Source organism: Gorilla gorilla, chromosome 13 (assembly GCF_029281585.2).
Source record: "Gorilla gorilla gorilla isolate KB3781 chromosome 13, NHGRI_mGorGor1-v2.1_pri, whole genome shotgun sequence".
NCBI classification, from domain to species: domain Eukaryota; kingdom Metazoa; phylum Chordata; class Mammalia; order Primates; family Hominidae; genus Gorilla; species Gorilla gorilla.
In genome coordinates this window covers 37866555-37885576 of record NC_073237.2, presented here as the reverse complement: position 1 = coordinate 37885576, position 19022 = coordinate 37866555, and positions in this window count along the sequence as shown.

Genomic DNA, 19022 nt, shown 5'->3' with positions numbered 1-19022 from the left:
GCTGCATGGAATCTGAGCAGAGCTACTGCTCAGGCACAATTGGAATCTCTAAAGCCTTGGATAACTGGGCATCTTGGCATTAGCAGCTGCAGCTCTGGCAATGGGAGAGGACAGGCTCCCTTGCATGCCCCTAGAAAAAGTGCAGAATCCAGAGGGCTGAGCAGTGACAGACTACAGGCCTTGTTTCCACTGTACCTTGAAGGATAAGGTCCACTGGCTTGGGACACCAGCCACTCTTTGCTGGGGCTCTCAGGCCAGTAGCTTCTTTGCACTTCCCTGGGACAGAGCTTTCAGGGGAGAGGCAGGCCGCTGTTAGAGTAGGTAGTTAGGCAGACATGAGCATGGCAGGAGAGGCACCATGACCAGGAATGCCAGGGAACCATCAGATGATGGTCGAGCAGTTGTTTAACTGTCACTCTAAAATAATAATTGGTTGCAGCTAGCATCAAGGCAAGGCAGGCTTCCAATAACTAGAAAACACCTGAAGTTTGTAATAAGCAGTTTCCCAATAAGATCTCAAAAGTTGGGTGAGTGGGCTCAAGCATGCACACTAAGGCAAAATGGTGGAGTTTAACTGGTTTATGACTTTCCTCCAGGAAGGCTTGACTTGTAAGAGAAAAATACTTCAACTGAGCATGCGTGCAAATTCAGTAAACACAATACGCATAATAAGTTAGGGTGGGGTGACCAGCCTTCTCTATATAAACACTTGGTCTAACCAATCTGTGGGCCCTACATGAATCAGACACTGCTTCCTCAAGCCTGTCTATAAAATCTGGTGCACTCCTCCATGGGCCGGAATTCCTATTCAAGTGCCCCTCTCTCTCAAAAGAGAGAACTGTTCTCCTTACTCTTTCTTTTGCCTATTAAACCTCTGCTCCTAAACTCACTCCTTGTGTGTGTCCATGTCCTTAATCTTCTTGCGCAAGATAATGAACTTTGGTTATTTACACCAGAAAACAATGACGTTTCAACAGCAGCTCCACATCTCTCCAGGGGCAGCCTCAAGAGACAAGTGAAAAACCTTCTGCCTCAACCACTACTAAGGTCCCTTGTTGTGCTGCCTCCAAGCTGAGGAGGGAACATAAAGCCTGAGATCGCCCCAGAGCTGTGATGTGCAGTCCATGAGTTCCAGGTCAAGATCTGCAGCCAGCACTCTAGTGAGAAAAAAGGCCACACTTTCAGAACACTGAGAACGGTGCACAGCTGCAATCATGAGGAAACACAGAGGAGCCACATGACTGAGTAAAAGCCTATCTACTGGCTATTAGACTTAAGCACCATCTACTGGATCACAGTCCAAAACTTTAACACCAAAAATATTTTGCTAATATGCCCCCCTGTGAAACCAAGGACAAGAATTATGCTACAGATAAAGACACTACACAAAGTCTCGGCTCTCTGAAAACTTCCAGAAAAGAAGGCTACTGACTGTACTCAATTTACAATGCAGTTAAAGGAAAACCAGCCCACACAGATTAGAAAGAACAAGCACAAAAACTCTGGCAACTCAAAAAAACAGAGTGTCTTTTTTTCCCCAAACAATTGCACTAGTTCCCCAGCAAGGGTTCTTAACTGGGCTGAAATGGCTGAAATGACAGAAATAGAATTCATAATATGGATAGGAATGAAGATCATTGAGATTCAGAAACATGTTAAAACCCAATCTAAGGAATCTAAGAATCATAATAAAACAATACAGGAGCTGACAGATGAAACAGCCATTATAAAAAAGAATCAAACTGAGCTGATAGGGCTGAAAAAACACAATACAAGAATTTCATAATGCAATTGCAAATATTAACAGAAGAAGAGACCAAGCTGAGGAAAGAATTTCAGAGCTTGAAGATGGGTGCTCTGAAATAAATCAGTCAGACAAAAATAAAGAAAAAGGAAGAGACAAACCTCCAAGAAATATGGGATCATATAAAGAGATCAAATCTATGACTCACTGGTGTCCCTGAAAGAGACAGAGAGAAAGGAAGCAACATGAAAAACAAGCTTCAGGATATCGTCCATGAAAACTTCCCCAAATTCGCTAGAGAGGCCAATATTCAAATTAAGGAAATGCAGATAATTCCTGCAAGATATTACACAAGAATACATCCCCAAGACACAAAATCATAAGATTCTCAAAGTTCCAAATGAGAGAAAAAATGTTAAAAACAGCTGGAGAGAAGGGGCACGTCGCCTACAAAGAGAAACCCATCAGGCTAACAGCAGACCTTTCAGCAGAAGCCCCAGAAACCAGAAGAGATTAGGGGCCTATATTCAGCAATCTTAACGAAAAAATTTTCCAACTAAGAATTTCATACCCAGACAAACTAAGCTTCATAAGTAAAGGAGAAATAAGATCCTTTTTAGACAAGAAAATGCTGAGGGAATTCATTACTACCAGACCTACCCTACAAGAGGTTCTGAAATAAGTGCTAAATATGAAAAGGAAAGACCATTACCAACCACTACAAAAACACACTTACATGCATAGACCAGTGACACTATAAAACAACCACAAAAAAACTGCATAATAACAAGCTAACAACATGATGACAGGATCAAATCTGCACATATCAATACTAACATTGAATATAAATGGGCTAAATGCCACAATTAAAAGGCAAAGAGTGGCAAGCTGGATAAAGAAGCAGGACCCAAGAGTATGCTGTCTTCAAACCCCATCTCACGTGCAATGACACCTACAGGCTCAAAATAAGGGGATGGAGAAAAATCTACCAAGCAATGGAAAAAAAAAAAAGGAAAGGTTGCAATCCTAATTTCAGACGAAACAGATTTTAAGCCAACAAAGATCAAAAAAGACAAAGAAGGGCATTCTAAAATGGTAAATCATTCCATTTGACAAGAAGATCTAACTATCTAAACACATATGCACCCAACACAGAAACACCCAGATTCATAAAGCAAGTTCTTAGAGACCTACAAAGAGACTTAGACTACCACAGAATAATAGTGGGAGACTTTAACACTCCACTGACAGTAGACAGATCATCAAGGCAGAAAATTTAAAAAGATATTTAGAACCTGAACTCAGCACTGGATCAAATGGACCTGATAGACATCTACAGAACTCTCCACCAAAGAACAACAGAATATACATTCTCATTGCCACATGGCACATACTCTAAAATTAACCACATAATCAGACATAAAACACTTCTCAGCAAATGCAAAAGAACTGAAATCATAACAACCACTCTCAAACTAGGGCACAATAAAATTAGAAATCAAGACTAAGAAAATCACTCAAAATCATACAATTACATGGATACTGAATAACCTGCTCCTGGATGACTTTTGGATAAATAATGAAATTAGGTCATAAATCAATAAATTCTTTGAAACTAACGAGAACAAGATACAACATACTAGAATCTCTGGAACACAACTAAAGTAGGGTTAAGAGGGAAGTTTATAGCACTAAATGTCCACATCAAAAATCTAGAAAGGTCCCACATTAACAACGTAACAGCAAAAATACAAAAACTAGACAAGCAAGAAGAAATCAACCCCAAAGCTAGCAGAATACAAGAAATAACCAAAATCAGACTTGAACTGAAGGAAGTTAAAACACACCAAAAAAACACACTAAAGATCAATGAATCCAGGACTTGTTTCTTTGAAGCAATTATTAAGATAGATAAGCCACTAGCTAGACTAAGAAAGAAAGAAGAGAGGTGATCTAAAGAAACACAAGTAGAAATAACAAAGGGATGTCACCTTGACCCCAGAGAAATACAAAATAAAAAAAAACTATCAGAGACTACTGTGAACACCTCTATACACACAAACTAGAAAATATAGAAGAAATTGATAAACTCCTAGACACACACTTCCTCCCAGGAAGACTGAAACAGGAAGAAATTGAATCCCTGAACAAACTAATAATGAATTCAGAAACTGAATCAGTAATTAAAAACCCACTAACCAAACACAGCCCAGAATCATATGGATTCACAGCCTAATTCTACCAGATATATAAAGAGCTGGTATCATTCAGTGGTACCACTGAAACTACTCCAAAAAACTGAGGAAAAAGGACTCCTCCCTAACTCATTCTATGAGGCCAGCGTCATCCTGATAACAAAACCTGGTCGAGACACAACAAAAAAATAAAAGTAAAAGTTAAGGTCAATATGCTTCATGAACATCAATGCAAAAATTTTTAACAAAATATTAGCAAACAAAATCCAGCAGCATATTAAAAAAAAAAAAAAGCTAATCCATCACAATCAAGCAGGCTTTATCCCTGGGATGCAAGGTTGGTTCAACATATGCAAATCAATAAATGTGATTCATCACATGAACAAAACTAAAAACAAAAACCACATGACAATCTCAAAAGATGCAAAAAAGGTTTTTGATAAAATTCAACATCTCTTCATGTTAAACACCCTCAATAAACTAGTCACTGAAGGAATATACTTCAAAATAATTGGAGCCATATATGAGAAACCCATAGCTAAAATCACACTGAATGGAGAAAAGTTGTAAGCATTCCCCATGAAAAGCAGTACAAGACAAAGATGCCCACTGTCACTATTTCTATTCAATGCAGTATTGGAAGGCCTGGCCAGGGCAATCAGGCAAGAGAGAGAAATAAAAGACCTCTAAACAGGAAGAGAGGAAGTCAAACTATCCCTATTAGCTGATAATATGACTCCATATGTAGAAAACCCTATAGTCTCAGCCCAAAAGCTCCTTGATGTGATGAACAATTTCAGCAAGGTTTCAGGATACAAAATCAATGTATAAAAATCACTAGCATTCCTATACATCAAAAAGAGCCAAACTGAGAGCCAAGTCAGGAACATAATCCCATTCACGATTGTCACATTATAAAACATTGCTCAAAGAAATCAGAGATGACACAAACAAACGGAAAAACAGTCCATGTTCATGGATTGGAAGAATCAATGTCATTAAAATGGCCATACTGCCCCAAGCAATTTATGGATTACATGCTATTCCTATTAAACTACCAATGACATTCTTCACAGAGCTAGAAAAAATATTTCAGAATTCATATGGAACCAAAAAAAAGAGCCTGATTAGTGAAGGCAGTCCTAAGAAAAAATAACAAAGCTGGAGGAAACACATTACCTGACTTCACACTATACTATACAGCTACAGTAACCAAACAGCATTCTGCTGGTACAAAAAGAAACACACAGACCAATGAAACAGAATAGAAAGCCCAGAAATAAGGCTGCACACCTACAATCATATTGATTTTCGACAAAGCCAACAAAAAAAGGCAATAAGGAAAGGACTCCGTATTCAATAAACAGTGCTAGGATAACTGGCTAGCCACATGTAGAAGATTGAAATTGGACCCTTTCCTTTCACCAAATACAAAAGTCAACTCATGATGGATCAAAGACTTAAATGTAAAGCCTAAAACTATAACAATCTTGGAAAAGAACATAGGAAATAACATTCTGGATATAGGACCTTTAAAGATTTAAAGATTTAATGATGAAGACACCAAAAGCAATCGCAACAAAAACAAAAGTCGACAAATGGTATCTAATTAAACTAAAGAGCTTCTGCACAGCAAAAGAAACTATCAACTAAAGTAAACAGACAACCTACAGAATGGGAGAAAATAGTTGCAAACTATGCATCTGACAAAGGCCTAATATCAAGAATCTATAAGAAACTTAAATTTATAAGCAAAAAACATACAACCCCATTAAAAAGTGAGCAAAGGACATGAACAGAAACTTTTCAAAAGAAGACACATACAGGCAGCCAACAAGCATATGAAAAAACTCTCAACATCACTAATCATTAGAGAAAGGCAAATCAAAACCACAATGAGATACCATCTCACACCAGTCAGCATGGCTATTACTAAAAAGTCAAAAAAGTAACAGTTGCTGGTGAGGTTGTGGAGAAAAGAGAATGCTTGTACACTGCTGGTGGGAGTGTAAATTAGATTGGCCATTATGGTAAGCAATGTGGTGACTTCTCAAAGAACTTAAGATAAAATTACCACTCAACCCAGCCATCCCATTATTGGGTATATACCCAAAGGAATATAAATCATTCTACCATAAAAACACATACATGCATATGTTCATTGTAGCACTATTCACAATAGAAAAAATATGGAATCAACCTAAATGTCCATCAGTGGTAGACTGGCTGAAGAAAACCTGATACATATACACCATGGAATACTATGCAGCCATAAAAAAGAATGAGATTGAGGCCTTTGCTGCAACATCGTTGGAGCTGGAGGCCACTATCCTAAGCAAACTAATGCAGGAACAGAACACCAATACTGCATGTTCTCACTTTTAAGTGGGAGGTAAACAACAAGAACACCTGGATACGAGGAGTGGAACAAGAGCCACTGGGACCTACTTGAGGGTGTATGCTGGAAAGAGGGAGAGGATATGAAAATATAACTATAGGGTACTCTGTTATTACCTGGGTGATGAAATAATCTGTCCACCAAATCCCCATGACACACAGTTTACCTTTGTAACAAACCTGCATTTATACCCCTGAACCTAAAATAAAGGTTAAAAAAAGAAACAGTAACATAAGAATAAATATTTATTGAATGAAAAAAAAAGAAGCTTCTACTGCTTATTCCTACTAACCGAAGTGTCCTGAGGGAGGAGGTCTGTGGTATGTCTATGGAAAGGCCTTTTCTCCAACAGCTTTGGGCATCCCCAAGAGTTAAATACAGAGAGATCATGGGTAACTTCACTGACCTGATCTTTACCAGCTCTGGTCATAACTTTTCATTATAAGAATAAGCTTTTCAGGGATTCTGGGGGATTTGACACATGCTGGGAGTAGCCATGAAGTTCAAATGTAACATCAAGTCTTAAGGATACCAGGTGAGATTTAGTCTCTCCTAGAGAAAGTTCAGGGACTGAGTCATACAACGCATTTGATAATTGCTGAATCTGAATCTGTACTGCCTTCAAGGGCCCATTGCTATCAAATGGCTATGATCATTACTAAAGGGCTGGTGGCTGGAGGGAAGAACTCACAGCAAGGGATCTTCAAAGCCAGGCAAGAGACTAAGACTGCTTTTTCAAATTGGGGGTGGCAAATTTAAAGGCCTACAGGCACCAGGCAGGAAATGTAAATGAAAGACGCAGGCCAGCTCGGAAAATGTGAGAGCACATATGAAGTGTTTATAAATGAGGCTGCTGCAATTCAGTCCATGAATCTTCCTATTTTCTTTTTTTTTTTTAATTGAGGTAGGGTTGCCAAATAAAAATTGATGTTTTGATATACATACACATTGTGAAATGATTACCACAATCAAGCTAATTAATATATCCATCATCACAAACAGCTACCATTGTGTGTATGTGTATGTTTGTGTGTGTGTATGTGTGTTGTGAAAATAGTTGAGATCTATTCCATTAGAAAATTTTAAGTATACATTATTAACTCAAATCACCATGCTGTGCATTAGGTTTCCAAAACTTATTCATCTTCTTAATCAAAGTTTGCACCATTTGTTCAATAACTCCCCTTTTCTTCCACCTCCCAGCCCCTAGTAACCACCATTCTACTCTCTGTTATTATGAGTTTGACTTTTTTCCTGGAGAAGCTGAATATAGAGAAAAATGGTTTTATGTGAAATTGTTCATTCTTTTAAAATTAGCAACTAATTAACTAAACACACTAACATATGTACACACTACTATGAAGGACCAACAAAACTCAACTATGGGCTCATATTTGACACTAACACATTCTCCGCATACCTAGGACAGACTAGCTTGTGTAGCTTAGCTTTGGATCAGTAATTTCAAACTTGTCTGTAATCTATGCCTGCTGCTGTGTGTTTATGTTTGCAGTGTTAAAAAGAATTAACCCGCCTGTTAGAATGGCGATCATTAAAAAGTCAGGAAACAACAGATGCTGGAGCGGATGTGAAGAAATAGGAAGGCTTTTACACTGTTGGTGGGATTGTAAATTAGCTCAACCATTGTGGAAGACAGTGTGGTGATTCCCCAAGGATCTAGAACTAGAAATACCATTTGACCCAGCAATCCCACTACTGGGTATATACCCAAAGGATTATAAATCATTCTACTATAAAGACACATGCACACGTATGTTTATTGTGGCACTGTTCACAATAGCAAACACTTGGAACCAACCCAAATGCCCATCAATGATAGACTGGATAAAGAAAATGTGGCACATATACACCATGAAATACTATGCAGCCATAAAAAAGGATGAGCTCATGTCCTCTGCAGGGACATGGATGAAGCTGGAAACCATAATTCTCAGCAAACTAACACAAGAACAGAAAACCAAACACCACATGTTCTTACTCATAAGTGGGAGTTGAACAATGAGAACACACGGACACAGTTGGAGGGTGCATCACACACTGGGGCCTGTCGGGGGCTGGGGGACTGGGGGAGGGATAGCAGTAGGAGAAATACCTAATGTAGATGATGGGTTGATGGTTGCAGCAAACCACCATGGCATGTGTATACCTATGTAAATCTGCACATTCTGCATATGTACCCCAGAACTTAAAGTATAATAATAATAAAAAAGAATTAACCATATAAAATGTTAGCATCAGTTTTACTTTTGAGATTAGAATCAAAAAGCTAAGTCAATGTTGTTAACGAGAGCAAGAGGACCTCAAGCACGCAGGGTGGAAATCAAGGAACAACAATTAGTAGACAAAAAGGATGACAGAAAAAAGTCTGGCAATAAACAAAGAATGTCCAGGACAGATAAAGAAATTAACTTATAAACACGTTATGCGCTACATCAGTCAGCCAATTGGGGTTGGCATTTATATTCATGTAAATGGTTCATCTCTATTGAGATCAACACACTGGGTTTGGCTAATTTGCACGTGACACAATCAAAACCAAAAGTCTTATAAAAGAGAGCAGCTTGCCGTTTATCTCCCATACAATTCTCTAAAAGTGCTCTTCTGGGAGAGAGAAGAGAGAGAGACCCCAGCCTTGCACATCAAGACCGAGTTTCCTCCCGTATAGCTTCATGGTTAGATGGCAAGGGGCAACCATGCAGCATTCTGAAAACTTCACAGCAATGAGAATAGAGGGCAGTGACCAAATCACCAAGAAAGGATCCACTCACCAGGTGCCAGAGTGGAGCAAATACTGGATAGCTGGAGATCGAAAATTAATGAAGATACTTAGTTGCCTAGAAGAGCTTACATTCTACTGGCAGGGTATTCATTTAAGGGAGAGAGAGACAGAAGAGACAGAAAGAGAGAGAGAGATTTTTATCTCCTACCTCATTCTTTCTCCCAGTTTCAACATCCCTCCTATCAGAACAATCCCTGGCACTAGGCTTTGTCCTAGTTATGCTTGTAATTTTCAAACCCTGAAATTGGAATGATAGTTAATTTAGTATCTGCCTCCCTACCGTGCCTCAGGAGGTTCAGATTCCATAAGGGCACAAAAATCTATATTTAAAATAAAAATCCCCTGAAGGGTTTCTTATGATCACCCTGGCGAGAGCAGCCTGGTTTTCACCCCTCTCTTCACTGTCCATCCCCAAAGCCCTGACTACTTCTGCTAGTTATTGAAGAACCAGCCTCAGGGCCTGAAAATCATAACCACAGCCCTGACACAAAGCTCTGTTCACAAAGATTGTTCAAAGCCATGGAATTCTCTGGCCCTTTCATAACTGTAATAGATATTGAAATGAAGCACATTCTATTCTCTCCACAGGAAGAGCTTTTTTCTTTTTTCCCCTTCAGTTCAAAGACTTCTCCTGGTACCCTGATAGCATAATAATTGGTTTTTCTTTCCTATTTATGCATGCTTATAGACACAAACTCCGCTGTTTTTGTCCTATTTCAATAAAAATCGACACAAACTTTACAATAAACGGCTCTGATATAACTGATTGTTCTCCCGTTGAGTAATAATACTCATAAAAAGAAATGGAAGGCACAAGAAGATCAGGGAGTGGGCAGAAATTGGAATCAGAGAGGGAAACTGTTTAGCATTTATAACTTCCATAAACTCAACCTTGTATTTGTGTCAGCTACTTTATAGTTTTCCAATTTACTTTTTAATTGAGTCCTTTTTGTCAGCCATGTTTGGAAGGCATAATTCTACGTCGTCTTTCAAAAGCGTACCACTTTAGTTCAGTTCAATTGATCTCTCTTTGTATTTATTATTCTTGGGCCCAACATATATCACTTTCCATTTGGCCAACTGCAAATGCAATTTACCATGCATCAAGCCACTTACACAGCAGATCTGCATTAGTTAATATTCTATTTGGGGTGATCTTTTCTGTGTTTGCTGTTAGCCCTGATCACTGCCACTTACCATACTGTTTAAGTTATAAAAACAGAAACAGTAACTCAAATGAACTGATTTACTTGCCTGACTATATAGTTTAACCATGTGAAGTGAAGCTATTGCTGAAGGCACATAAAATGTGTAATAATTGAACCAACTTTGGTTGCAGACTCTCTGAAAACCTCACAGAAATGTACAAATTGCCCTTCCATGCTTCCTTTTCATTGTGGTCTCCTGAAAAGACCCTGTAGCTGAATGATCAGAGACCTGGAGTCTGGTTCTGGCTCTGTGCCCCACACATTCTGTGACCTTAGGCCTTTTTCTCTGTCTTTGCTTTCTGTCTATTTCCTGGTTTTGGAATACCCACAGAATGCTTCCTGAAGCATTTCACAGTTGTTTTCTGGAAAGATGAGTCAGGAAAAATTGATTAATCAACAAGGAAGTAGATCAAGTGAAAAACAGAAAGGGAAAGATATGGAGCCAAGCATAGGGAGTCTTAAAAATCCAAGAAAGGGTGCGGGCATGGTGGCTCACACCTGTAATCCCAGCACTTTGGGAGGCCAAGGCGGGCAGATCATCATTTCAAGAGATCGAGACCATCCTAGCCAATGTGGTGAAACTCCACCTCTACTAAAAATACAAAAACAAGCTGGGCATGGTGGTGCGCACCTGTTGTCCCAGCTGCTCGGGAGGCTGAGGCAAGAGAATCGCTTGAACCTGGGAGGTGGAGGTTGCAGTGAACCAAGATCATGCCACTCCACTCCAGCCTGGCGACAGAACGAGACCCAAAAAAAGAAAAAGAAAAAAAAATCCGAGAAAGGACAACTCAAGAAACTGCAGATGGGAGCTGACAAAGAGGAGGTGGCTCAGTTTAGAGTTACAGATACTTAGATCTATTTAAAGAGTAAAGACATTGTTGATCCTAGGTGTAATGTCCTTCATTTCCAGTGCACTTTCAGGACTGAATGAAAGTATAAATGGGAAGGCATTTTTCATTCAGTGTTGAGCTGGGTGCTAAGGATACACTGATGAGCAAGGCAGACACAATCCCTACCCTCTTGGTGCTCATAGCCAAAGACTTCTTAATATAAAGGACTATGGAGATGTAAGCTATTACTATTGTTGTTGGTGTTCTGTTGTTGAAATTGGATTAGTCCTGATTCTTCCTGCTGGAAAATACAAAATTCTTCTGAGGTTTCTAAATAAATGTTACTAAAATAGGTTTGCCACTGGGAAGGTGCCATTTGAACAGTCTCACAGTTTTCAAGGACTTTATGCAACCATTTATTCAGCTTCTAATTCTAATTCTAACCCACTCATTCAGAATGTACAGCTACTTGACCAGCATCTAATTCTTAGTTTCTACACAAGTTAAAGAAACGTATTTAACATACACATATTTATCTGATGACATCTCTGATTTCTGTTTATACTGGCAAAGTCCCATTTAGACATGATTTCTTCCTATGTGCCATAGCACTTTCCATATGTATCTATTATAGAAATTATCTGAGTGTATTAACAATTTCTACTAGCTCCTTGGGGACAACAATTATGTCTTAATGATTTTTGTGACACTAGCACCAAATGCAACTACCAAGTACCTACCACATTACAAGCATTGTGGAAACCACTGGAGATATAGAGATGATCGGATGTTGACCTCCTTTTCAGGAGCTCATATTCAAGTGGCACAGGTGTAATTGTAAACAAATAAATGCAATATAATGTGTCGTATGTTACATCAGTTAGCATGCTTTAGGCTGCAATTAACATGAAAACTGAGTCAAACTGACTTTAAAAATAAAGAAATTTCCCTGCTGTTTTTATCTTTATTTTTCTTCCATTCTTCCATTCCTTTCATTTCCCATTCTGGGCAGAGACGCTGGCATCTGCAAAAGCCAAGTGGTGAGAGGCTGGGGAATGGAAGGGGCAGAAGGAAGAGATGACTGGAGTACTTGGAAGATTGTGCAAACAAGTAAATAGATTGAGGATAATGAGAGCCAGGTTTCTCATTACTTGTAAAAGGATTTTACAAGCATGGGAAAAGGGAAGGCTAAAAGGAACCTTGAAATATTAGACTGGGGCTTTAGGCATCAGTATGAACTTGTAGGCTTTCTAGTATACATATTCACCTAAATATAGAATTGGTTGTTGTTATAGGTGTGTGTATGTGTGTGTATGTACATACATATATTTCCCAACTTTGTTCTCTGAGTGGGTCTCAATGCAGTGGCACCCTGGAAGCAATGACCACATTGGACATCCAGATTGTGGTTTCTAAATTCCATCCTGCACTAGAGTCTGGTCATGAGGAAACATCAGACAGACCCAAATTAAAAGTCACCTTATAAAATGAAAGACCTATATTCTTTAAGAGTGTTAAGGGTGTAGGAAACCTGAAAAGACTGTGGAACTGTTCCACATTGAAGGAGACTGATTAGGCCTGACAACTAAATACAAACATGTTCTTGGATAGGATCCTGGACCAGAAAGGAACAAGAAGCATTACTGGAACAGTGGATGTGTACTAATTTTCACCTTGATAAGTGCCTCTGGTTTGCTATTTAAAGAATGTGAAACTATGAGGTGACTAACTCAACTGTTTTTAGCATTTGCCAAAGCCTGGTTACAAAGCTTTTATTTTTTCCCCAAAATATTTTTGTTGACTTCATAAAGATGAATAACCAACAAAAGATTTTTTTAACCAACACACGTGATTTCAGAAATATTACTCCTGAGAACACTATGCCAAAAGTTTCATTTCTAATGACAATAACATGAGGTCACATTTATAGTAACACCCAAATCACAATTACTTAGCAACTCCCTTCCCTGATACATTGGAACTCAAAATACCACACCTTGCTCCATTACTTCCGAGTCTGTTCTGTTCTTCATGTTCCAGTTCTGCATCAGCCCCATGCTATGGCCTCTGGATATGATCTGCTGCAGCTCCAGGACCACACACACCTTGGGAAATGAGGTTGAGGAAGTTGCGTTGGTCACCCTATGTCACTCAAGCCCAAGTTTGGAAAGGAACCTCCCTTGATTCTCTACAGTATGACTGAGACCCAGCTTGAATTTTTTACAAAATACTGAAAGTTTAAGCATTAGAGAAGGAAATTACATTATATTTAGTAGTTTATTTCTGCTTTTACATGTGCTACTCTGAGAGCCAACAGGCTCTAGGCTTGCCCTCTGTGGTGCCTCCTAGAGGCACCCTGCCTAACTCCCTCCCAGCCCCCAAGAGGCCAGCTCTACCTCATCTTACCACTATGTCCTCCATCATCCCTATAACCCAAAGTCCAGGCCTGTATGCCCTGAAGCCCAGAGAGAAAGCTTGTCTCTCTCTCTCCAATCTTTGGCCTGATTCCTAGATTTTCTTCTGTCTCTGGATCAGTCTCTTCCAGAACAGGAGAACTCACTATATGACCACAACAGAATAATTGCAAAATAACATACCCTGAAAACCTCAATAAATTCTAATTATTATATCCAAAATAATGTGTAGGACATTGTTATGGGCTGAATTGTGTCCCCTCAAAATTTTATATGATGTACCTCAGAATTTGACTGTATTTGGAGGTAGGGTCATTAAAGAGCAATTAAGTTAAAATGACATCATTAAGGTGGGCCTTAATCCAATGTGAGGGATTTATAAGAAAGGGAAACTTGAACATAGATGTGTACAGGGAGAATACAAATGTGGAGATATGGAGAGGAGACAGCCATCTACAAAAGCCAAGGAGAGAAGCCTGAAACATCTTTCCCTCACAGCCCTCAGATGGAACCAACTCTGCCAACACCTTGATCTTGAACTTTCAGCCTCCAGAATTGTGAGAAAATAAATTTCTGGGTTTTGTTTTGCTTTTCTTTTTTTTTTTTTTTTAGATGGAGTCTCGCTCTGTCGCCCAGGATGGAGTGCAGCTGCACCATCTCGGCTCACCACAAGCTCCGCCTCCTGGGTTCACACCATTCTCCTGCCTCAGCCTCCCGAGTAACTGGGACTGCAGGTGCCCACCACCACGCCCGGCTAATTTTTGTATTTTTAGTAGAGATGGGGTTTTGCCATGTTAGTCAGGCTGGTCTCAAACTCCTGACCTCAGGTGATCCACCCACTTCGGCCTCCAAAAGTGCTGAGATTACAGGCGTGAGCCACCGTGCCCGGCCAATTTCTGTTGTTTAAACCACCAATCTGTGGTACTTCTTTACAGCAGCCCTAGAAAACTAATACAGACATTCAGTTTTAATTGTGTTAAGATAAGGACACTTTCTTTTTGGTCTCCCGTCCATTGGTAGGTGGAAAATAGACCTTTGAAACTCAGTAGTTTCAGATTTTTTGCTAGTGACTACAAACAGGAAAATGAAATATTTTTTAAAAAATAGTTCATAGGCACAGGACATGGTAAATCTAACATTTATATATATATATAAATTATTTTCCTAACTCCCTTTCCCACCTCCACAAAGACATTAAAACCCAGCAAAGTCTCCAAGATGGATTGTTGGCTCAATAAAGTAGCCATTTATATTTTCAGACAAAGCACTAAGCTTCTCAGTGTAAAAAAAATATCGTACTATTTTCAATGAGTACCTTTAGAAAAATGTAAAACATAACAAAGAAGTGACAAGTCCCAAAGAACAATTCAATGCTCCATCTCTTAACGAAGAGGAAAACAGTTTGAAACTTCAAAGTAACAGTTGTGCTTATTTTTCAATCCATCAAGAGTGAACTTTATCCACAACACCTTTCTCTCATTCCATGGTTTGTCATTCGTATCTAGATTATCGATGAATGAAATAAATGGAATGAAATGGAAAACCAAGGTGTTTATTTCATTTTCTACTAAGAGAGTGAAACTTCACATAATCAGAGTTCACCTCTCCTGAGGACCAGCTTATCTCTCTCCACCTGAGTCTATCCTTTTTCCCTGTGTCTTCCCCTTTCCTCAGTTTGCATCACTTCTATTTACCCAGTCACCAACATCTTTTCCATTTCTTCCCTCTAGCTTTCATCATTCTCCTTCCCTTCCCTGCTCCTGTGTGGCTGACACACCTCTGGTCTGAGTTGGAATGTTCCAGTTCATGAATTCGAAATAACAGAAAAGTCATCAACACCCAGAGCAGCAGTGTCCACATGTGGTAGGTGAATCAACGGTTGGCATATGAGGTTATTTTAGGGAGTCCACAAAAGAATTTTTAAATTTTGAACAGACTTTTAAAATTCAAATGTACATTAGAAAAAATATAAACTGGCACATCAAATCTTAAAATCCTGACATGAATGAAAAACTGAAGGAAAAATTCTGAGGCATAAGAGAATTTTTAAGGTGTCCTTAAAATCAAAACACATTAGATTTTATAAACCTAAGTGCCTTTTCTGACACATCCAACCACTGAAATAGTGCAGGTCTTATAAAGTCTCCGAGTGCCATGTACCTCCTCCCTTTATAGCATTTAGCACAGTTATAATTCATTGTTTGTGTACCTGTTTATCAAGGGGCCATCTTCACTACCACATTGTTAACTATGAAGACAGTCTCATTGCAGTTAGTCTACCACTGTATGCTTTGCTCTCAACACACCCTCTGGTAAATATTAGCATTCTTTAAGTGTTTGTAGAATAAATGTGTGAAGAAACAAATGCATAAATAAGGCTGGTCTGGATTAGATGATACACCCACCACTTTTCTATGATTTCTGAGTGAAGAAAAAAGCCATCATCTGATAATTTAACCAAAAATGAATCAAATACATAGTGTAGGTAAAATAACAATAGGTTCAGCATTATAAGATCACAGTTTGAACCTTAAATTTGACAATAACTAAATTGTTGAGTGGCTTCTTTTTTATTATCACGTCATTGCACCTCTTGTGACTTTGTTTTCCTACGAGAAGAATGAGTGGATGCTTTCTAAGACATGTCCCAATTCTAGGTGCCAGGCAGTCAAGTCAACATAGCTCAAAACAGTTTTCTTAAACCTCTATTTGCCTCCTCTTGTGTATGCATGTGTTCAGTGCTTATTATTTGGGGTTAAAGCTTCAGTAAAAATTGTTATTATCAATGAAAAAGATGTGGAACTTCTGGCTAACCAAAGAATATTTGAAGCCCTATGGATTCTGCAGTTGGGAACACAAAATACAGTAGTCTCTATGAAAAAGTTTGGCCCTTCCTCAAAAGAGTTAAACATAGAATTATCATATGACCTAGCAATTCCACTCTTACATGTATAATCAAAAGAATTGTTTTCAGGCAAAAACATAGACATTATTGTTCACAGTAGCACTATTCAAACTTTCTAAAAGGTAGAAACAATCCAACTGTGACTGGATGACTGGGTAAACAAAATGTGGTTATAACTGTACAATAGAATATTATTCTGTCATAAAAAGGAATAAAGTACTAATACATGCTGCAACATGATTAAACCTCAAAAATGCTTTTTTAATTGACATAAAAGTATATGTATTGATCATGAACAAGATGATAATTTAAAATATATATAATTTGGAAATGGCTACATCAAGCTTATTAACATATGCAACACCTCACAAAGTCATCCTTTTTGTGGTGAGAACAACTAAAATCTACTCTCTAAGCATTTTTCAAGAATGTGATATATTATTATTCTCCATACTCGCCATGTTGTACAACAGATATCTAGAACTTATTCCTCCTATCTAATCAAAATTCTGTGTTCTTTCATCAACATTGCCCCAATACCCCCTACCACTACCATTGCAGTCCCTGGTAACCATCATTCTACTCACTTCTATGAGATGAACTTTTTTAGATTCCACATATGAATGAGATCACATGGTATTTGTTTTTCTGTGCCTGGCTTATTTCACTTTAACATAATACCCTCAAGGTTCATCTATGTTGCTGCAAATGACACGATTTCCTTCTTTTTCATGGCTGAATAATATTCCATTACGTATGTATACCAAATTGTCTTTAACTATTCATCCACTGATAGACACTTACGTTGATTCCATATCTTGGCTATTGTGAATAATATTGCAATGAACATGAGAATGCAGATATCTCTTTGGCACACTGATTTCACTTTCTTTAAATACATATCCAGTGGTGGGATTGCTGGATCATATGGCAGTTCATTTTAAATTTTTTGAGGAACCATCATACTGTTTTCAATAATGACTGTACTGATTTACATTTCCACCAGTAGTGTACAAGTGTTCCAGAAAGTAGATTGATTTGTGGTTTCCAGAGTCTTGTGAAAAGGACAGAATGAGGAATAACTGTTCTAACGAATATAGGAATTCCTTTTGGAGTGATGAAAATGTTTTAAAAGTACATAGAAGTAAAGGTTATCCAACATTGTAACTCATTAAACGCCACTGAATTGTATGATTTAAAATGGTTAGTTTTCTATCATGTAAGTTTTACTTCATTTTTTAACATCCTATGGGTTCTATTTTTAAAAACTATAAACCATAATCTTCATTAAAAATAGTCTCTTGATATAAAATACAGGCCATTATAAATCTATGAAAGTTGATGGTAAGTATTTTAGGCAGGGATGAGTAATCTTTCACCCATGCCAGCAGCCTGCTGAGCTTTAAGATGTGTTCCTTGATAACATTTCATCTACAAAAATCAAAAATATTCAAGTCTGCTACTAATAAATCCTGTCACGTACTTATACACATGAATTTACAAAACCCTTCCTGAGCTGAGTAATTCCAGCCAACTCTCGTCCATGAATGACAAATGCTGTGTTAATAATAAGCCAGTCACAGAAGGACAAATACTGCATGATCTCACTTGTATAAAGCATCTAAAATAGTCAAATTCATAGATGCAGAGAGTAAGATGGTGCTGCCAGGGGCTAGGGGGAGGAGGAAATAGGGGCTTGTTCAATGGGTATGAAGTTTCAGTTATGCAAAGTGAATGAGTTCTAGAGATGTGCTGTACAACATCGTGCCTATAGTTAACAATACTGTATTGTACACTTCAAAGCAATGTTAAGAGGATAAATCTCATGCTAAGTGTTCTTACCACAAAAAAGGAAGCGGGCATAAAGAAACTTTTGGAGGTGATGGATGTGTTTGTTATAAACTTGCAGTAAAGATTTCACAGGTGTATGTGTACTTACAAGCTCATCAAATTACATACATTAAATATGTACACTTCTTATATCAATTATACCTCAATAAAGCTGTTTTTAAAAACTAAGTTAAGGCTGGATGCTGTGGCTCATGCCTGTAATCCCAGCACTTTGGGAGGCAGAGGCAGGCAGATCACAAGGTCAGGAGTTCGAGACCAGCCTGACCTACATGGTGAAACCCTGTTTCTACGAAAAATACAAAAATTAGCTGGGCATAGTGGTGCATGCTTGTAATCCCAGCCACTTGGGGGGCTGAGGCAGGAGAATTGCTTGAACCTGGGAGGTGGAGGTTGCAGTGAGCCAAGATCGCACCACAGCACTCTAGCCTGGGAGATAGTGCCACTGCACTCCAGCCTGGGTGACAGAGCGAGACTCCATCTCAAAGAAAAAAACAGTAAGACTTAAAACCGTAAAAATCCTAGAAGACAACCTGGGCAATACCATTCAGGACATAGGCATGAGCAAAGACTTCATGTCTAAAACACCAAAAGCAATGGCAACAAAAGCCAAATTGACAAATGGGACCAAATTAAACTAAACAGCTTCTGCACAGCAAAAGAAACTATCATCAGAGTGA